The sequence below is a fragment of the Molossus molossus genome, unplaced genomic scaffold (genome assembly GCF_014108415.1).
Source record: "Molossus molossus isolate mMolMol1 unplaced genomic scaffold, mMolMol1.p scaffold_m16_p_1, whole genome shotgun sequence".
Classification (NCBI taxonomy): Eukaryota; Metazoa; Chordata; class Mammalia; order Chiroptera; family Molossidae; genus Molossus; species Molossus molossus.
Genome location: NW_023425344.1, coordinates 248,310,390 through 248,332,429, shown reverse-complemented (window position 1 = coordinate 248,332,429; position 22,040 = coordinate 248,310,390). Strand labels below are relative to the sequence as shown.

Below are 22,040 nucleotides of genomic sequence, written 5' to 3'. Positions count from 1 at the left end.
AGCCCAGGAGACACAGCACAGTCTCTAAATCTACAAAGGAGACCTGGTAAGAAAACCTCCCAGAGGTAAATTCTGGTGACCATCTATCTGGATGAGAGTGAGAGGCCAGATGCGCTGCAGCCTCTCCTCTCCGAGGAGTCCCCCTAAGATGTTAAGAAGGATTCAAATCTGGCAGACTGTTCCCTCGGCCCCCTCTGGGGCAGAAGGCGAGTCTGATCACTTCCCAAACGGCATAGGGGCCGCTCAGGATAGGGAATTTCTGGATGGAAATTTAAATTGTATGTGAATGTGATTATATTGTGAATGAGCGTACTCCATGCCTGTTACGGAGCCTGTGAGTCCCAACCTGCGCTCCGCAAGCGGAGCAACCAGGAAGACAAAGCAAAGTCTGTTTCGTGTGTCCTCCTCAACTTTGTCGGGGTTAGTCTAATACTGTTAGTGGGTCTCAAGAGAAACCTGAGGATAGGACCACCCCCACCCCATCCTTCTACCTCCCTTAGAGGAGGCAAATCTCCAGTGGCGAGTGCAGCAACGCAGATTCCCTGCAAGGCTCTGCACTTTGGGGGATTGAAGGTAGCGATCCCGGGCACAGGCACAAGATGCTCTTGTGGAGAATTGGAAAACACTGCCCCACATAAACACACATGCTAGGACGTCTCATTCCTCCACCCATGGTAGGACCCAGCGACTGTGCGGGGGGCTTCTTTGGACGCTTTTCACCTGTTAGGCCTAAAGGCCCAATTAGTTGAGATAACTAAAAAAATATAATAGGACACCCTGGGGAAAAACAAGATAAAACAATAGCAAAGTTGGTAATAGCAGCCCTAAGGGAAACAGGGCCCATGGAGAAGGGTCACCCTAGGAAGGGAAACATGAGGAAGGGTCAGGAAGGCAGGCCTTGTACCCAACGAGAGAAGAGCCAGTGTGCCTACTGCAAAAAAGGAGGACACTGGAAGCGAGAGTGCCAAGTGGGTCAGATAGGAAAGACAAGCTAGTAGACACGCCCCAGACGTCCTTGACTTGGAAGAGTGACGGGGCCAGGGCCTTTCAACTCAGCCCCCGCGAGCCCGGGATCACTGCACAAATACTGGTTAATTTCTTTTCTTTTTCTTTCTTTTTTTTTTTTGGTACGTGCCTCTAGTCCACAGGCCATCGCTCCAACCCCTGAGCCAAACCTGCCAGGGCCCAGTTAATTTCTTTTCTCTCTTTTTTTTTTTTTGGTACATGCCCCTAGCAGGAACCGAACCTGGGACTCTCTTGTCCGCAGACCGTCGCTCCAACCACTGAGCCAAACCGGCCAGGGCCCCAGTTAATTAGATAACGGGCTACACTTTCATTCCTAACAGCCTGTGGGTCCACTAACAACTAAGAAGACCTCAATTTAAGCAGCGACAGGTCAGACTACCCTCTACCCTTGGATAACTAACAGGACCACATTTGGAAAGGGCACCGTCACACACTCCTTAGTTATGCCTGAATGTCCGATTCCTCTGGGAGGATGTTTTCTCCTCCAGAAGTCAGAGGCTACAATGGCATTTATTGGAGAAGAGGCACACCTTACTGTAAACCCAGGACATCAGGACCAGCTCCCATTCTCTCCTTCAAACATACTTGTAACCTGCCCTTTGTCAGGTTAAGGTTTCCTCTAAGGTCCTGTTCATGTGCTCTACCTGCCCTGAGCTTCAGCTGGTAGGCACAATGGAGTTTCCAATTAATATTCAGGGCCTTGGCTATGTCCTGTGATATTCTTGCTATAAAAGCGGAGCTACTGTCTGACCCTGCCTTAGTAGACTTGGAGGGATTATAAAAAGAAAGATTAATGATTGCCCTTACCCTTGCCTCTGTAACAGCTCCTCTCAGATCTTCTCCATTTCTCCCTTAACGGAACCAAAAGCGGTACCAAGAGAATAGTTTGAGCCTTTATAAGCAGGCAACAAAGAAGGCTCAGGGCTGTACCCCGCAGCCTGCCGGTGAATAAAGTGCTCCTTTCATTTTACAGTTTGGCTGTGTGTCTCTGTCTCGCTGACATATTACAGCAGAGGAAACCCCACTCATGTACATAGATTGTTTTTTAATCCTCCCCCAACCACATACTTAGAGGAATGGGGGGAGAGAGAGAGAAACATCGATCCGTTGCCTTCCATACACCCCGACTGCAGCCCAGGTTTGTGCCCTGACCAGGAGTCAAAGCAGCAGTCTTGAGTGCAGGGACGATGCTCAACCACTTGTGCCTCTCCAGGCACATCACGTAGGTAGATTTTGTCCTGCCTTACTCGAGGTCTCCAGCCTCAGCTGAGTGTGTGGCTCTCTTCTTTTGGGTTAAGTCTCTGCTGGTCCTTAAACTTTTTTTTTTTTTATCCTCACCCAAGGACATTTTTCGATATTTTATTCAGATAGAGTGGGAGGGAGAGAGAGAGAGAGAGACATCGACGTGAAAGGGACACATCGAGTGGTTGCCACCTACACGACCCAACCAGGGCCCGGGACAAACCGCAAGTGAGGTACGTGCCCTTAGCGGGAACCGAACCCGGGTCTCTCCAGACCGCAGGCCCACGGTCCAACCGCTGAGCCAAACTGGCCAGGGCTCTGCTGGTCCTTAAACAAGGCTCTTGTGACCCTGCCTCCCTCCCACCATTGCCTTACCCCTTCTATTAGCTAAGCCTCCTGAGACCCTGTCGGTCAGAATGGTCTTGACCTTATCGATTCATCCTGGGACTGTGTCTGCAGCAGTCTGCCAGACATTCTGTCATCTACCTGGTCTTGTACCCAAACAGGTGAAGACTCCTGACTTTGACTCATCCTCTTTTTTTTTTTTTTAAATCCTCACCTGAGGATATGTTTCCATTTATCTTCAGATAGAGTGGGAGGGAGAGAAACAGAAACACATCAGTTGGCTGCCTCCCGCATGACCCCTACCAGGGCTAGGAACTGAACTGAAACTGAAATACATGCCCTTAACCGGAATCAAACCCGAAACTCTTTGGTCTGTGAGCTGAAGCTCTAACCACTGGGCAACCGGCCAGGGCAACTCATCCTCTCAACACTTGACATGGTCTGCCTGTGTCCCTGGGACTCCCACCTGGCTGTCTCGGTCACCTCGGTCTTCACCTTCTCCTTTCTGACTTGCTCCTCTTGTTGCTCTGTCTCTTGGGGTGCTCCCCAGAGCTCTAAATCCGTGCCCCACTGTTCCAAATCAACCTGCTCCTGTCCCACAGGCAGCTCAATCTCACTGGGTCCACCCAACCTGCCCCCCACCTTCTCCCTCCCCCGAAGGTGTCTCTCACCAGTCACACCCGGCTGACTCCTGTGCCCCAGTTATCCCTGCTAGCCACCAAATCTGATGTGTCTACCTCCCGAATGTTTCTCAGGCAGACTTGGCTCCTCTCCTGCTGCCCTGTCCTCACCCAGGCCCTGGCTTTCGCCTAACCCTTTGCCAAGCAGCCCCACCGGCCTGCAGTGTCCCTCCCCTGAGGCTCCCCTGAGGTTTTCTAGCGTGCAGCTGGGGCCACGGCACTACCCCACTCAGACTTCAGGGACCGCCCGGCCTCCCTGTCCTCTGTCCTGCTGCCCCCAGACCTGCACCAGGATGTTCATCCCCGTGTCTCCAGGCCGTTCGCTTCTCTGCCTGAATGTCCTTTCCCACCTCCGGTCTGATCCTCTTCCTAACAGCTCAGGACGCCTGGGAAGCTTTCCTTGCACAGGTGTTTCTGTAGCAGTCTGCTCCAACTGCAATTGGTCTTACATTCTTTCTTCTTTCTTTTTTTTAATCCTCAAGAAAGTGGAAGTAAGGGAGGGAGAAACATCGAGGTGAGAGAGACACACATCGACTGGTTGCCTCCCGCACAGCCCATGTATTGCACCTGCAACCTGGTATGTGCCCTTGACCAGCAGTCAAACCCATGACCCTTCCATTCGAGGGCTGATGCTCTAACCACTGAGCAACACTGGCCAGGGTGCGTTCTAATATTCTTTTTTTTATCCTCACCTAGGACATCTTTCCATTTTTTGTTCAGATAGAGTAGGAGGGAGAGAGAGAGAGAGAAACATCGACGTGAAAGGGACACATCGAGTGTCTGCCACCCGCACGACCCAACCAGGGCGGCCAGGGACAAACTGCAACCGAGGTATATGCCCTTAGCAGGAACTGAACCCGGGTCTCTCTAGACCGCAGGTTGATGCTCTACCCGCTGAGCCAAACCAGCCAGCGCACATTCTAACATAAGTGGCTGTTAATGTGTCTGCTTTCCCACAAAACCACACCTTCTCTGAGGGCAGGGATTTGCTTCCTGTCCCCAGAGGGAAGCTTGGCCAGCCCAGGGCAGGACACAAGGTTGTACTGTTCAGCAGGAATACCTGGTGATGCCACTACTACTACTGCCTGGGGAGTCGAGAGCAGGACCCTTAGCTGGGTGTTATGGAAACATGGTGTGGCAGAAAGAGTTTTGAAACCAGACAAACCTGGATTTGAACATTAGTTCCACCAGTTATTATTAAGTGAACTTATGTGAGTTTCGTAACCTGTCTGGGCCAGTTTCTTTTTTCATTTGTTAATCCTCACCTGAGGATATTTTTCCATTTATCTTCAGATAGAGCCGGAGGGAGGGAGAGAGAGACACACACACAGATTGGTTGCCACCTGCACGACCCCAGCTCGGGCTGGTAGGAACTGCAACCAAGGTACATGCCCTTGGCAAGAATCAAACCCCCAACTCTTTGGTCCGCAGGCCAATGCTCTAACCACTGAGCAAGACTGGCCAGGGCAGGGGCCAGTTTCTTTATCTGTACAGTAGGACTATTTGTTGTAGGATTGTTGTGAAGTTTGAGTGAAACAGTGTGTACAAAGCCCCTGGCACCGGATAGGTGCTAAGTAAATGTCGTCTGTTACTGTTCTCTCCTCCCATCCTGACATCAGCCTCACATGCCCCTTCATCCTCCGACCTTGGCTCCTGCTCCTCAGTAGGGAAGCCTTCCTATCTCCACCAGCCTTTCTACTCAGATCCCCCAGTAGAAGCAGCCCCTCCCCTGGGCGCGGTTCCCTCACTCCTCAGTCAGGTGTCTTATTTTAATTACTGCGAGGTAATTCCTGAGTTGGAAGCTGCTGGAAAGCAGGGGTGTTTCCTCTCTACCTTTTTGCAGCTCTTTAAGCTTCTGAGCTCAGGGCTGGAATTTAACTGAATGTTAAGTAAATGGCTGTTGACTTTGATGGGGGATGGGAGGACAGGAAATGCTGCTCCACTAGGCTAAACAACTGTGAACAGGGCTCAGCTCGCCGGCCCCGAAGGTTTTCCGAGAGATAGGCATTTGTAAGCAAATTGACAAATGTCTGGAAATTAGACACAACTCTAGAAAATTTTGTTTCAAACGGTGTAAAAGCATCCATCTTGAAATTAGTTTATAACGTGAAGAAAGTAGAGAATATTGCTTGCCCCAGACTACGGGAAGGTGGTAAGTATGTCTACCTATTTCTCAGAAGCGTATTCAGAAAAAAAATGCTCTGAGCTCTGGAAAGATCATCTCACTCTGACCTGCTCAGAAAGCTCCTGATCTCCCACCCAGCCCTGGCAAAGCAAACCCGACAGGGAAACCCTGCCGGCACAGCTAACGCAGCAAAGAACGTGCGCCCGGAAAGTGACCGGCTCCCGTCCAAGTGAATGCCCTACCGGTGTACTCACCCAGCGGGTAGCAGGTGATGGGCGCCCAGATAAGCATCTATTTCACAATCAGGTGAAGCTAGCAGACCCTGGCTGGGTAGCTCCGTTGGTTAGGGCGTTGTCCCGCTATGCCAAGGTGGCGGGTCCCATCTCCAGTCAGGGCATGAACGGGTCAACCAATGACTGCATCGGTAAGTGGAACAAATCGATGTTCCTCTTTCTTATATCAATAAATAAAAATGTTTTGAAAACTGATGGAAGTGAAGTGGTTCACTGTTTTCCACCATTCTACCTACTTCCTGCTTCCTTCTCTCATAGTTCAAGAGTAAGTTCTTTAACTTTTCATCACCTGGATATTCCCGTCAGCACACCCAAGGCCTTCTCCATCTCTGGAATGTCCCTGGACTCAGCCACCATGTTCCCCTAGCCCTGGGCACTTATTTCTTCATTGTCGTACTGGGCCCATAGGTTTGTCCCCCCAGTAAACTACTCAGAGACAAACAGCAACAAATTCAGCTCACCAAAGAGTGGGTGTCCCTCGGGCTGCCCCCTGCTCGGTCTCCGGTCTCCAGAGCACAACAATGAACGGGCCACTGGTGTCACCCTTCAGGGAACCTCTCCTGGGGGAGGGGGTGGGGTTCAGTTCTTTCACTTGGGAGGGTCACAGAGTTTGAGTTTGACCACGTGTACCCAGGTGAGCTGTTCAGGCAGGTTGGACCCAATGTGTCTCTTCTGTGCTCCTCCTGGCTGATCGCCATTGTCACTCAGCTCTGTCCCTGGGCCATCCCAAGTCAGCTCCCTGGCCCTGGTCTCTGACTCAAAGCTGCCATCAGCCCGACTGCAGTGCCTCTCCTGCAGGCACACCTGGTTTTCCACCGTGACCCTCCCGTGCCTGTCCCTCCCTGCCTCACCTCTGGATGCTGGGTCCTTCCTCTTCCCCTCACATGCTACCTCCTAGCATTCCAGCCTGACAAGCCCTCCCTCTTGACAGCTGCCACCCTGGACTGGATATTTCTGTAACCCAGGCCTTAGGCTTTGAATGTGCTCGTAGGTAAGTACGAAAACCTCCCCCTTCCCTGCCCTCCCCATCCTCGCCCCCTCTGTTCCTCTGTGTGTATGTGTGTTATGTGAGCATGAAGAAAAGAATGGGAAGATACACTCTCTAGTTAATTACGGTTACCTTAGGCAAGGCAGAGAATAAAGAACTGGACAACTTCCTGTAGAACTCTGGGCAAGTGCATGCAATAAGAGGCCACAGAGCCAGGAGGAGACGGCAGCCCACATCTGGGTCACTGGAAGCGGATTGCTCCGGCACGATTCGGGGCACTGGAGTCGGAGGCTGCTTCCAGGAGCGCGCTGTCACATTCACCCAGTAGCGCGCTTACTTACAGGAGCCGCCGCAGGCACCTCCCATCACTGACTCCCTGTGCAGCGTGTGGTCCATGTCCTCCCTTCTCTGCACCCAGCTCTGCCCTCTTTCCTCCTTTGTGCATCTTGCCTCCAACTCCTCCTCAGCTTTCCTGTCCGAGTGTGTCATTTTTCCTTTCCCATCCCCCATGTCTTCCCTACCCTGCGACACCCAGCTCCTGCCTCTCTCACCACGAGGCGTGTGCACTCACTCTCGTCCCACTTAGCAGCCGGTGTTGTTAATAGGGCCAGCAGGTGAGATGGGTTGGAGCTTTTTTCCCCCTAGAAAAATTCCAGCCCAAGTTATTTTTTCAGTCCCTGGGCTTGTATTGATTTTTCTCTCCACGGATCAATGATCTACAGAAAAGCTCCCATCGCCCTGCGAATACAGCTGCATGTGCAGAGCTGAACCCCAGGCCCTCTCACCCACCCTCCAATGCTGCTGTCTTCCCTTCTTCCCCCGCTGCCAGGACCAGGGAGTCGGGTCTCTGAAGCCCCCACCCCCTCGCACTCCTCCCGCCTCCTGCTGGGAGAGAGCTGGGCTGGACTCCCTCCCTGAGCTGCTCCCAGGAACAGGGAGACCAGCAAGCCGAAAACTCCCGGGCTCCTTGGTAACTGGGCTTCAGTTACCAGTGAAATTGGGTTGCTTCAGTCAGATGCCCAGTTTTGGAAGGCTGAAGTCAAGTAGGCTTTGGTGTTTGCAGGCTATGGATGAAAAGGGGGCTCTGGTCCAGCCGTGTGGCTCAGTGGTTGAGCACTGTCCCATGCACCAAGAGGTCGCCGGTTTGATTCCCGGTCAGGGCCCAGGCCCAGGTTGTGGGCCCGATCCCCAGTGCAGGACATGCAGGAGGCAGCCAGTCGATGTTCTGTCTCATTGGTGTTTCTCTCTCTCTCTCCCTCTCCCTCCCTCCCTCTCTTTAAAATCAATAAAGAAAAAAACTTTTCTTACAAAAAGGGAGGGAGCTCTGTAATAAATCTGAGTTCTGTGACCAAACAACCCCACAGGGTGGTCTGATTACACACTCCTAACTGGGCCTGTCTTGGCGGGTAATCCAGCCCCAGGCGCATAACTTTCTAGTAAAAGTTTTGTCTTTGCCTCAAGCCTCCCGCCCACTGTTTCTGTGCATCTAGGACACAGCTTTGCCAGGCAGAGCGACCCTGTTTCTCAGGCCCCTCCAGGCATAACAGCCTCCAGAGAGCACAGAACCTTGGTAACTACCCTGTGATCCAACCCCCACCTTGCTTTCTCCCACATTCTGTCCCACCTTAATTCTAAAAGTATAAAAGAAACTGCAAAACTCATTTTCAGGAGCATTTGAGACTTTGCTCCCTGGCCTGCTGTCAATTTGGCTCAAAGCCATAAAAATCCTCTGCAAGTTTGAGCATCTCTTAGGTCAACAAGGTGTCTGCACTGTATCGATCACAACCTGAAATTCTAGTGCTCAGTGGTGGTGCCCCTTGGTTAGTTCTACCCCGTCTCAGCCTCTCTGTCTTCTGGGTGCCAGGAGGCAGTTTGCAGCAACGGTCCCATTGTATTGGGTCCCTGGGTCACCAGGGCGCTGCACACTCCTGTCCCCAGCCACCCCAGGGGCGGCCCCTGCATCCCCGTTCCTGGGTCTCTGGCCATTGTTTTCAGCCCATCCAGTGGTGTAAGCTCCTAATTCCCCGTAGTAGCCCTTGTCATTTAAAAATATCACCACTGCAAAGAGCCCGCTAAGGTCTGAAGATTTTCCCACCCAAAGTTCGCCTGGGGAATCCTAACGTCAAGGTAAGAAACATTCCAACCTGTAGAGAATTTTTATGAGTTCATTTTAGCCAAACTGATGATAATTGCTGGCAAGCAAAACCTCAACAGATTGAGAAAATGCTCCGGAAAAATGGCAGTTTTGCACTTTATTGTCTACATTACAATCGAAAGAGGAGGCAGAAGTGGGTTACATGAAATCCATTGGTGATCGAGTAGGCAAAGTGGGCATCTCTGGGATTCGATAAAAAGTGAAATGATAGACACAGACTTCTACACAGGGGGTACCGGATAGTTAACAGTCGACAGTTAACATAACAATGAGGGGATTTGTGGTCAACGCTCTGGAGCAGGGGTTGTGCTTTGAACGGGGTTGGGGGATGGGGTCGGGAAGGCAATTGCTTTTTTTTTTTTGCAAAGGCACGTTTATCAGGTATGTTATTCTAGATGTAAAAAGACTAGAGACAGGCTGTTAAGGTGAAGATTGTCCCTGATCTCAATCTTCCAGAACTGAGGAATAAATACCTGTTTTCATAAGCACCCTGACTGTGGCACTTCCTTCTAGATACAGACCAGAATGGACTAAGAAGAGCCCCACCCCCACCTCCTCTCCCTCCCCCACACCACAGCGTGTAGTTAGGTGGTGGGTGCCTTTGCTGTAACGTACTGCAGTCGGGTGCTGTGCGTTGGCCCGGCCTCCTGCCCAGGGCTCCGTGGGTGCTCGTTGGGTCCCCCGAGGAGTCGCCCACACCCACCCACAGCAGTGCTTCGGCTGCACTTGGTGGCCGGCAGCCACTCCTCCAGGCCTTGCCCGGAAGGGAGAACGAACTCAATGATTGTCACCACCACTTCCTCCTGTAACTCCAGCCTGCAGTCGACACATTGCATATGCTGGGGTTGGCGGAAGCTGGCTGGGTCCCTGCCTGAGACCAAGCTGCTGGGTGGATTAACAAGGTTCTGATCCCCCAAACAACCCAAACCCATCTCGGAACTCTCTTTTTTTTTTTTAATTTTTAAATTTTTATTGATTTTAGAGAGAGATGAAGGGGGAGAGAGAGAGATAGAAACATCGATGGAGAGAACATCAATTGGCTGCCTCCTGCACTGGGAATTTGGCCCACAACCCGGGCATGTGCCCTGACCGGGAATCGAACAGGCGATCTCCTGGTGCATGGGTCAGCACTCAAAGACTGAGCCACACCAGCTGGGCAATCCAGGAACTCTTATCACGACCTGGATCATGCCTGTGACCCTGTCCTGAGGGCAGGTTTCTAGGCCCACCTCACAGACAGATTAAATGAGGCTGGAATCTGGATCAGTTTAAAAACTGTACAAGTCTGCCCTGGCCAGTTTGGCTCAGCGGTTAGAGCGTCGGCCTGCGGTCCGGAGAGACCCGGGTTCGGTTCCCGCTAAGGGCACGTACTTCGGTTGCAGTTTGTCCCCGGCCCTGGTTGGTCGTGCGGGTGGCAGCCACTCGATGTGTCCCTTCACGTCGATGTTTCTCTCTCTCTCCCTTCCTCTCTCTCCCTCCCACTCTATCTGTACAAAAAAGAAAAAATGTCCTCGGGTGAGGATAAAAAAAAAAAAAAAAAAAAAAAAAAAAAACTGTACAAGTCTGTGCTTTCTCTAGAGTGGAACTGTCTCAAGGTCGAGGGGAGGGACACGCGGGATGGAGGTGACTTCCTGGAGCTGCCATGAGGCAGTTACTTTCGGTGGTAGACACAGAGTTAGCAGGGACAGAGCGTGAACAAAAGGAGACTGACCCACGAGCGAGCGAGAGGGAAGCCAGGCAGCCTGTGCTTGTGCTCCCAGGTCTGGTCCATGGCTTTGGACCGGCTCTTGGGGCCAGACTCTGCCTCCCTACTGCAGGGGGCACTGTGAGCACCCCGAACTGGAGCTGGACTTCTGCAGCACCTGCCCCTCCGGCTCTCACATTTTTGCTTCTGTTGCTGCATCTTAAATGCTATCCGAGCTGGAAACCCAATAGGAAGAACAGATTTGGTCCTTGCTCCTTACTAGCTGTGTGACCCTGGACAAGTGACCTAATCTCTCTGAGCCTCCATGGGGAAAATGGCCTGGCTCTCGAGGTGGTTATGAGAATGGCATGAGGTTGTGTATGTTAAAGCACCTTAGTTTGCCACATTGACCTGGCACATCCTTGTGTCCTATGCAGAGTGGTCTGTACAAAGGTACGGAACAAAGTGGGAGGGGCCAGCAATAGCCACAGTCAGAAACCTGAATTCTTATCTCTACTGCTAAATATCCCTGTGACCTTGGGCATGTGCCCCCTGGGTTGAAAGGGACTTATTTTATATCTGTAAAAATAATCCCAGAAAGTCTCAACGTGGCCCATTTCTGCTATTTCTTACAAGGCTTTTATCTATAACTTATAGTACCCAGGGACCCAGGACCCAGGATGGGGGAGACAGCAGACCAAAGAGGAGAGGCTCCTTCTACCTGCTTTTGTGGGTGGGGTCATCTGGCTGTGGAGACCGTCCTCATGGGGACAGTCATCGGTCTGGTCGCTAACTCCCTAGGAGCTCACAAGTGCCAGGGGACAGGGACTTCTTCACCCAGAGCCAGCCAGAGCACAGGAAATGCTGGAAATGGTACCTGATCCAAACAGACCTGAGTGACGATGAGCAGGCAGGCAGGCAGCTGCACTGGCGCAGGCCTAGCCCGGGCCCAGCAGGTACGTGGAGATGTGCTCCCGCCTCCTCCGGGAGCCCTGGCAGCGGGCACAGGGGCGTTGCTGGCAGTGACAGCTGGACCTGCTGGGCCCACTCAGCATGGGGTGCGGGTGGGTGTTTGCTAAGCCAGAGTGGCTGGTACAGCAGCACCGGGTGCAGGCGGCAGGAAGCTGGGGTCAGTGCTGGGGTCACAGCCGAGAAGAGCAGAATGGGGTGGTGTCCAGAGCCCAGCTGGCTGCGTCAGCCTCAGGAGAGTTCTCTCCTAGAGGCACGGGCAAGGGAAGAGGATCGAGCCTTCCTTCTTACTCCAGAAAGGCTTCAAGGGGCTGTTGGGACCCACTCTCTCCATTTCAAGCAGATAAGTGGCAGAGAATTCAACCCCCATTGCTGGATATGGGGTTTTTTCTCTCCTAGTTTTCAGTGTTGTAAATAATGTTGGCAAGGAATACATGATGTTTTTTCTTTCAGATGATATTTCAGAGTGCAATTAAAGGTAAAAGCATAGGAGCATGTTCATAGATCTTGATATGCAGTGATCTAATTTTGCCCCCAGCAGCAATCGACCAGTTCACCTGAAAATGATGCCCCGTCCCCAGAAACAGTGCTGCACTGCAGAGGCTGTGCCTAGTCCTGACCGTGACCCCCTTCCCCCTACAGGTAGCCCAGTGCAGAGTTCCCTGATACAGTCCAGCTTTAACTGGATTACACTGAATTAGGTGTCACATGGGACAGGGGACCTCCTTTTAAGTCTTCCAATCCATGCACATGGTATATCTCGCACTTACTGATGCTTCTTTATCTGACAATAGTTTTGTCTCCAAAGAGCTCTTATACATGGTTTTTTGAAATTAATTAATTAGTGTATTTTTAAATCTTCACCCGAGGATATTTTTCCATTTATCTTCAGACAGAGTGGGAAGGAGGGAGGGAGGGAGAGAGAGAAAGAGAGAGAGAGAGAGACATTGATGTGAGAGAGACACATCCATTGGTTGCCTTCTGTAATGATCCCGACCAGGGCCAGGGACAAATCACAACTGAGGTATGTGCCCTTGACCGGAATCAAACCTGTGACTCTTTGGTCCGCAGGCTAATGCTCCAATCACTGAGCCAAACTGGCCAGGGCTAATTTTTTTTTTTTTTTTTGAATGTTTGATGACACCTTATTTTTATATTTTTATTATTATTATTTTTATCCTCACCCAAGGACATTTTTCCATTTTTTATTCAGATAGAGCAGGAGGAAGAGAGAGGAAGAGAGAGAGAGAAACATCAATGTGAAAGTGATACATGGAGTGGCCGCCACCCACACGACCCAACCAGGGCCGAGGACAAACTGCAGCCAAGGTATGTGCCCTTAGCGGTAACTGAACCCAGGTCTCTGTGGACCGCAGGCCGATGCTCTAACCGCTGAGCCTAACTTGCCAGGGCACTAATTTATTTCTTAAGATAGAGTGGAAGGGAGGGAGGGAGAAAGAGAGAGAAACATTGATGTGAGAGACACACACTGATTGGTTGCCTCCCACATGACCCTGACGGGGGCTGGAGATCAAACCTGCAACCCAGGCACATGCCCCTGACCAGGAATTGAACCCGAGACACTTCAATCCTAGGGCCTACACTCTAAACTGCTGAGCCAAACCCACCAGGGCTTTTTTTGTTTTTTTTCTTTATTGATTTTAGAGAGAGGGAAAGGAGAGAGACAGAAACATCGAAGAGTAAGAACATTGATTGGCCGCCTCCTGCATGCCCCCCACTGGGGATTTGGCCCACAACCTGGGCATGTGCTCTGACTGGGCATCCAACTGGCAACCTCTTGGTGCATGGGTTGACGCTCAACCACTGAGCCACACCAGCCAGGCTTGTTTTGTTTTTTAATTAATCCTCACCTGAGGGTATATGTATTAATTTGAGAGGGAGAGAGAAGGAAAGAGAAAGGAAGGAGGGAGAGAGGGAGGGAGGAAGGGAGGGAAAGACAGGAAGAAAGAAACATCAATGTGAGAAAGAAAATATCCTCAGTTACCTCACGTATGCACCCTAACCAGAAATTGAACCCGCAACTTTTTTTGTGTTCATGATGACATCCAACCAACTGAGCCACCCAGCCAGGGCTTGTATATGTTTTATTAAGAGGCCTATGTTGGCCTGGCCGGTGTGGTTCAGTGGTTGAGCGTCAACCCATGCACCAAGAGGTCGCCGGTTCAATTCCTGGCCAGGCCACATGCCCAGGTTGTGGGCCAAATCCCCAGTAGGGGGCATGTAGGAGGCAGCCAACTGATGTTCTCTCTCAATGGTATTTCTGTCTCTCTCTCCCTTTCTCTTTCTCTGACATCAATAAAGAAAAAGAAAAAGAAAAAGAAAAAAAGAGGCCTATGTTTGATGTTATTGTAAATCATTGTTCTTCATTTTCTAATTGTTATAGCTAGAATTTTTTTAATGTAGCTGGGTATTTTTGCACATTGGTTTTTGTTTATATCCATCAACCTTGCAAAACTCATTCTAGTAACTTGGTTTTTTTTAAAATTACTAATTGATTTATTTTATTTTTGTTACAGATATTTCTCCTTTTGTAACTTGTTTATTGATTCTTAGATTTTCTATCATCTCTAAATAATGAATTTTGTTCCTTCCTTTGGAATCTTTTTTTTTATCCTCACCTGAGGACATTTTTTTCTATTTTTTGTTCAGATAGAGTGGGAGAGAGAGAGAGAGAGAGAGAGAGAGAGAAACGTCGATGTGAAAGGGACATATAGATTGGTTGCCACCCGCACGACCTAACCAGGGCCAGGGACAAACTGCAACCGAGGTACATGCCCTTAGCGGGAACCGAACCCGGGTCTCTCTGGACCGCAGGCCTGCACTCTAACTGCTGAGCCAAATCGGCCAGGGCCCTTTGGAATCTTTATGCTCTTTTTCCTTGCCTTACTGCCCTGGCCAGGTCCTCAGGTACAATTTGCACCACCCTGGAAGCGGTGACAAAGGGCATCTTTGTTGTGTTTCCACTGTCACAGGGAAAGCTTCCGGGGTTCCACCACTGAAAGTGATGCCTGTCTGGGGGTTCTGTAGCTGCCCTTTATTAGAGCGAGGAAGTCCCTTCCATTCCCAGTGTGCTTAAGTTTTTCTTGCGAATAGATCTTGAGTTTTATCTGTCTGCAACCACAGAGAGGATGTGGTCTTTCCTTTTTCCTGTTACGTGGTAGGTATTGCTGTTTCCCAGTACAGAACCCATTCTGTGCATTAGCCTTTGCAGGATTCAGTGTTACTTGTGTAGGCTTTTTGCATCTGTTTTCATAAATGGGATTGCCTTGTACTTGTTCACATTTCCCATGTCAAGTTTCGGTGTCCAGGTTGGGTGACCTCACTGAATGAGCTGGGCAGTTCCCTCTTTGTCTGCCTTGTTTAAGCGCAACTCTCTGTTCCTTAAGTGCATGTGAGAACCACACGCGAAGCCCTCCGGGCCTGGAGTTTGCTCATGGGAAGGTCGGCTCCTGGTCAACTTTCACTTTCAGAAATCTCCTGCCTTCCTTCCCATCCTCCCAGAACTACCACCTCTCAGCTGGACCACTGGGCACCCTCAGGGGTCACTGCAATGGGCCTCCCCAGCCAGTCTTTCTGAAGGTGCACCTGGATCCCAGCTCTCTCCTGCCCCAGAGTGTCTACTGTTCTGAGGTCTAATCCAGATCCGCAGCAAGACCCTCAAATGTGGCTGGACCACCTGTCCACCCTTCCCTTCCAATGCACCCTGCTGAGCTCCTGTCGTACCTGGGCTTCTTGGGTCACAGCTTCAGCCCATGTAGATGGATACAAAAGTCTGTCCCATCCTGACCTCTCCTGCCACTAACCCTTTAGCTACCCATCACCTCCCTTCTGTAGTTCTATATTTCTGCATATTATCAAAACCGCTTTGGGTAGAATTATTCTGTACTCAAATGAGTGTTCTAAGAGGGCAGTTATATATCTATGATCATGCGCTTACTCGGTCAGCAAACACGTCCAGTGCACCAGGCACTGGTGCTGGGCACATCAGTAACTGACAGAGGGCTCCAAACGCTTCAGAACCTTCCGGTGAGTGGGAAGTAAAGCAGCTGGCCCTGTGCAGGTGAGCAATTAAAAGAAAATCAGAGCGGACACCCCAAGATGGTGTCAGTCGTACCATTGAAGAAGAGACTCATGGACGTCAAAATAGGGGAGCTGCCAAGCTGAATACTGATGTGGGATTTCACCCCCAAAGGCATTGCTGGAGGGGTTCAAAGAGGTTACTACAGGTACTACAAGTATATCAATGTGAGGAAAGGGAGCGTTGCTGGGGTTTCTATCGTGCTGGAGGCTTATGTGCTTTTCAACTACTGCTATTCTTTTTTTTTTTTTTTTTTAATATATTTTTATTGATTTTTTTAGAGAGAGAGGAAGGGAGAGGGAGAAAGAGACAGAAACACTGATGAGAGAGAGCATCCTTTGGCCACCTCCTGCATGCCCCCCACTGGGGACTGAGTCTGCAACCCAGGCATGTGCCCTGACTGAATCAAACCAGCAACCTCTTGGTGCATGGGTCGATGCTCAACCACTGAGCAACACCAACTGGGCACTACTACAGTTCTTATAGGGAATTAAAACATGAACAAAGACGCAAGTACCACTGAAGAGGGCCCAGTGTGGACCTCACACAGACTCCACATTCCTGACCATGACCTTTGCCCAGCACCTCTAAATCCTTTCATATTGTAATTAACACCTAATAAAAGATGGTTAATAAAAAAAAAAAAAAAAAAACACCCAGAATCCCATTAACATATTAGAGCCTTTCTTTCCAGCTTTAAAAATGCATATAGCCTGGCCAGGGTGCATGCCTGGGTTGCAGGCTCAGTCCCCAGTGGGGGCGTGCAGGAGGTCTTGTTTCTGTCTCCCTCTCCCTCTGAAATCAATAAAAACCTTTTTTTAAAATCCTCACCAGAGGACATTTTTTCATTTTTTGTTCAATAGAGTGGTCGGTGTCGGGAAAAGGAATGTGCACAGGGTCTGAAGAAACCCCCAGAGCAACTCTTTCCAGACCCAAGTCCACCTGGGTTTGGAAAGGTCAGTCGGAGCAAGCTAGAGGGGGAAGGCAGGCAATGCAGAGGGCACAGGCCGGGTAAAAGCTGGTGCAGGAGGGAGCTGCGCACAAGGCCAGGGTGGCTAGAGAGGAGGCTGAGGGGCCTCGGAGCCTGGCAAGAATCTATCCCCGCAAAAGCGACTTCGGGGTTTGAAAACATCGCTGCCCAGGCCGCTGGGTGAGGAAGGGCGGCGGAAGCAGCAGCTCCAGGACACCGGGGGCGCAGGAGGCGGGGGCGGGGGGTCCCGGGAGATTGCACTTGGCCTCCCAGCGCCCGCCTCCAGCCTGCCGCAGGCGCGGGTACGCGCGGAGTGAGACTCCGCCTCCCTCTCTGGTTGGCCTAGGGCGCGGTCACCTGATCCGGGCCGGCCAATCCTCGCGCTGGCAGGGCCCGGCCGGTGGCTTCCGAGCTCCTCGGGGCTAGTCTTCCAGCCCCAGCTGCGCTCGGAGCAGAGAACCGACTGGCCCGCAGGGGGCGGCAGTGGGCGTCTCCGGCCCGGAGCACGCAGTGACGGAGGAGCGGGGAGGCTGGGCAGCGTCAGCGGTAAGCGACTCCGCGACGTCCACTTGGCCAAATTGTTCGCTGAGGTCGCCCGCCGTCCAGCATCCCCTGTGCAGTGATCGTGTCTTGTGTGGTGTGGCACGTGGTCCCTGTCCCACCCTGCTCTGCAGAGCCTCAGTGCCGGGCCTCCGAGGTCAGGGGGCCTCCTGGGGTCACGGGAGTTACAAGTCCCTTCTCCCCCAACGACCCCGCCTCTTTGTGCACGCCGCCTAGAGGAAGCCTTCCCTGGGGCACTACCTCTCCCGCCTGGGGCTCCTTGTAGTTCTCAGCCAGGAAGCTTCTGAAAGTTTATCCCAGAGGGCAGTGCTTGGGCAGGGGTCCCTCCCCACCCTCCCCATCCAGAACCCTCTCCCCATCCAGAACCCCAGGCTTGCTTGGGGTCCTTCAAGGCGAGGTAAAGGGCTGAAGTTGGCCTGAATCATCTACTGTCACCCACCCTCACCTGACTAGTAGGAGATGCGGAGGGGGCGACCCCTGGCCAAGGCCCCTGGTCCCTTGTGAGGTGTGGGGGCTGGGAAGCCAGGAACCTTTATCTGGCCTCTCCAGAGCCCCACCCGTGCTGGCCCAGAAGCGGACTGATGACTAAAGCTTTAGGAAAACAGACTCTCCTGGAGGGTGGCAGGGCCTGTGTGGGTGGTCACTCAGCCCCTTGGGAGCAGGGGCTTTGCCAGAACAAGGAGCATGAAATGGAACCTTATTCACTTGTCTCCTTATGCCCTCTCTCCCCGTCTAGGTCAGCTCTGAAGGCACCAGAGTGTGTTGAAAAGGGTTTCTGGCTCCAATTCGGAGAGGCGGGCGTCCCCGACACCCACAAGCAAACATCAAGCAGGGCGTGGGACAGTTCAGCTGACTTCTGACCAGTCTGCCAGGAGATACAATCAGATCCCACAGGTAAAGGGTTCATCCCACAAGGCTGCCCTCCACTTCGGAGCCGGTAGCAAGCCCAGGTTTTACCTGTGCTTCTCACTGACTGGCTGTGAAACCTTCTCCTCGGGTTCACTGAACTTACTAAAATGCCTCAGAACTCAAGAAAACCCATTTATTCACTGGGTTATTGATTTATTCCAAAGGACGTTGAATTATATGAATCAACAGCCAGGTGAAGAGATACATAAGGCAAGGTCCAGAACGAAGGAGGTTCTGTCATGGAGCTTGGGGCCTGCACGGTGGCACCTGGAGGCATCGTGCTTCTCCAGGGTGGGAGTGCTCCCGTAGAGGGCCAAGCAGCTGTCCTTTGGGGGGACTTTGTGGAGGCTTCATTATACATTCATTGGCCATTCGCAATTGAACTCAATCTCAGCCTCTCTCTATTCCCTAGAGGTCCTGGGGTGGGTGTGGAAAGTTACAAATTTAATCACTTGGTTGGTTCACCTGGCAACCAGCCTCCACCCTTGGGTGGGGTCCAGAAGCCACCTCATTAAAGTAACAAAAGAAATCTTCATCACTCCCAACACCTAGGAATTTGAAGGAGTTTGGGAGCTGTGAGCTAGGAACTATGGATTAAGACCAAATATCTTATAAATCACTATATCTAAAGTATGCAATGAGAAATCTACCCTTTGTTATAATTTTTTTTAGTGTATGTGTATTTGATTTAATTTGTTTATTTTATTAATTTATTTTTTTGTTAATCCTCACCCATGGATATTTTTCCATTGATTTTTAGATAGAGTGGAAGGAAGGGGGGGAGAAAGGGAGAGGAAAAAAAACATCAATGTGAGAGAGACACATGCCTCCCACATGACCCCTACCAGGGCCAGGATCAAATCTGCAACCTAGGTACTTGGCCTTGACTAGGAAGCAAACCTAGTCAATCAAACCCTTTGGTCCCCAGCCGACGCTCTAACCACTGAGCAAACTGGCCAGGTCATAATGCATGTGTATTTTAATTCTTTCTTTTCCTGACTAGATCAACTACAGTTTTAGCTATTTGCAATTTTTTTTTATAAGCTAATTTTTTTTTTTACTGATTTTATGGAGAGGAAGGGAGAAGGAGATAGAGACATAGAATCATAGATGAGAGAGAACATTGATTGGCTGCCTCCAGCATGCACCCCACTGGGGATCAGACCCACAACCTGGGCATGTGCCTTGACCCGGAATCGAATTGGCAACCTCTTAGTGCATGGGTCAACGCTCAACCACTGAGCCACACCAACTGGGCAGCTATTTTCAATTTTTACAAATGTATTTCTACTGGGTTTATTTTATTTAGATTAGTTGTACTGTTTTTTCTAAATCATCATTTTACACTTTTATCTTTATTATTTCTATCTGTTTCTATTGTTTTCTGTTGTTTACCTCTATTTTGAGATAGATATTTTGTTCATTAATTTTTTATTCATCTTTATTAATGTAAGTAATATATTGTTCTTTTTTAAAATAATTTAATAGGTGGTCAAGCTTTGTGAATGTTCAGATGTCCATCTGAAACAAAGGAGTAATCTGTTTTAAAAGTAAAGAGTTTGCCCTGGCCAGTTTGGCTCAGTGGTTGGAGTGTCGGCCTGCAAACCAGAGAGTCCCGGGTTCGGTTCCCACTAGGGGCACGTAAAAAAATAAATAAATATGTGATTCATGCTTTCTTAAAAAAATAATAAAAGTAGAGAGTTTAATATGCATTAATTAGCCCTGGCCGGTTTGGCTCAGCAGTTAGAGCGTCGGCCTGCGGTCCAGAGAGACCTGGGTTCAGTTCCCACCAAGGGCACATACCTCGGCTGCAGTTTGTCCCTGGCCCTGGTTGGGTCGTGTGGGTGGCAACCACTTGATGTGTCCCTTTCATGTCTATGTTTCTCTCTTTCTCTCTCTCTCGCTCTCTCTCTCTATCTCTCCCTCCCTCCCACTCTATCTGAACAAAATATCGAAAAATGTCCTCGGGTGAGGATAAAAAAAATTTTTTATATATATATATATATATATATATATATACACATTAATTAAATCTCAATAATTATGTTATTATGTATTCTATAATCTAACTTGATTTTTTGTACACATGTCTGTAAGAGATGAGTTACGGTTTTCTACTACAGTTGTGCTTGCACTCTTTCTCCTTGTATTTCTTTCATTTTAAGAATGCAGATAGTGCCCGGCCAGTGTGGTCGGTGGTTGAGCATCAACCCCTGCCCCGAGCGGTCACCATTTGATTCCTGGTCAGGGCACATACTCAGGCTGTCGGCCCAATCCCATCGATGTTTCTCTCTCTAAAAGTCAATTTTTTAAAAAAGACTGCAGATACTGTGTTATTTAATATTGTCGAACTAACTCAAAAAGAGTCTGGAGGCTTTGCTAGAAATAAATAATAAAAGATTTTAATTTTTTTAATTGATTTTTTAAAGATAATTTATTGCCCTGGCTGGTTTGGCTCAGCAGTTAGAGTGTCGGCCCATGGACCAGAGAGGCCCGGGTTCGGTTCCTGCTAGGGCCTTGTACCTCGGTTGCAGTTTGTCCCTGGCCCCGGTTGGGGTTGTGTGGGTGGCAACCAGTCGATGTGTCTCTCTCACATCAATATTTCTCTCTCTCTCTATGCAGAAATGTCGGGTGAGGATAAAAAAAAAAAAAAGATAATATTTTATTTACTTTTTTCTTTATTGATTTTAGAGAAAGAGGAAGGGAGATTGAGAGATAGAAACATCAATGAGAGAGAATGATTGGCTGCCTCCTGCATGCCCCCCACTGGGGATCGGGCCCACAACCTGGGCATGTGCCCTGACCAGGAATCAAACCAGTGACCTCTTGGTGCATGGGTCGATGCTCAACCACTGACCACACTGGCCAGACTTATTGATTGATTTAAGAGAAAGAGGAAGCCCCTGACCGGTTTTTTCAGCAGTTAGAGCATCGATCCTCAGACCAATGAGTCTTGGGTTCAGTTCCAGTCAAGGGCATGTAGGTCGGTTATAGTTTGTCCCCAGCCCTGGTCGGGGTTGTGTGGGTGGCAACCAGTTGATAAATAGAAAAATATCCTTGAGTGAGGATTAAAAAAAAAAGAGAAAGAGGAAGGGGGGGAGAGAGAAACATTGATTTGTTATTCCACTTATGTATCCATTCATTGGTTGCTTTTTTGTTTTGTCCCACAACTCCCCTCCCAAACTATTCTCTCAAATAGGAAGAAGGAGTGAGTCTTCCTTGTCATACTGTTAGAAAACACCCAGAGTCACAGCACCACGATCTCCTGGTGAAGTAGAACAAATAAAATAAAATTGATAGAAAGAGGTTCCCGTCTCTCCTTACCTGTCTGGTCGAGTCATTCCTGGCCAAGTGGGCACCATCATGGGACAGGCAGGAGGTCCCTTCATTGGGGGCCCAGGCATCATTGGCATGTGCCCTCCCATAGGTGGCCTCATTCCAGGAGCCGGTCCCACTGGCATCCCAGGAGGAGGACCCATCATTGGCATCATGGGAGGGCCCCCATATGGGGTGCTGGCATCATACCAGGGCGAGGAGGACCCGGAAGACTGGGGGGAGGGGGGATCATTGCCCCTGCAGGAGGAGGAGCAGAGAATGGAGTAGGAGGGATCGCTCCTCGCTGCAAAGCTGCGGTGGTTTTGTCAGTCAGGCTCTGAGCCTGCTCTTCCATCCATTTCTGATAGTAGTCTTGCACGTTCTCTTTGTGTTTCCTACCACTGCAGTGTGTCTTTCTCACAGGTGGAGAATCATGGGTGAGGTATGTATCGCAGTAGTCACAATAGACCTTGGGCATGTTGTCCTGCAGGCCGTTGGTTGATTCTTGCATGTGCGCTAACCAAGGAATTTATCCTGCCACCTAGGCTTATTGGGATGATACTTTAACCAACTGAGCTACTCGGCCAGGGTTGATAAAGATTTATTCAAGCGTCTTAGAGTTTGCAAACTATGAATACAGACAAAACCCAGAAGTGTTTAGAAGAAGGAAAGTTAAGAG

The 22,040-nt window shown here is 50.1% G+C and overlaps 2 pseudogenes; one reads left to right on the top strand and one right to left on the bottom strand.

Annotated features, from left to right (window-relative positions):
* The first annotated feature begins 15,626 nt into the window (after positions 1 to 15,626).
* Positions 15,627 to 16,129, top strand: LOC118619933 (annotated as a pseudogene).
* Positions 16,130 to 21,316: 5,187 nt separating this feature from the next.
* LOC118639931 lies at positions 21,317 to 21,839 on the bottom strand (annotated as a pseudogene).
* Between the last annotated feature and the right edge of the window lie 201 nt (positions 21,840 to 22,040).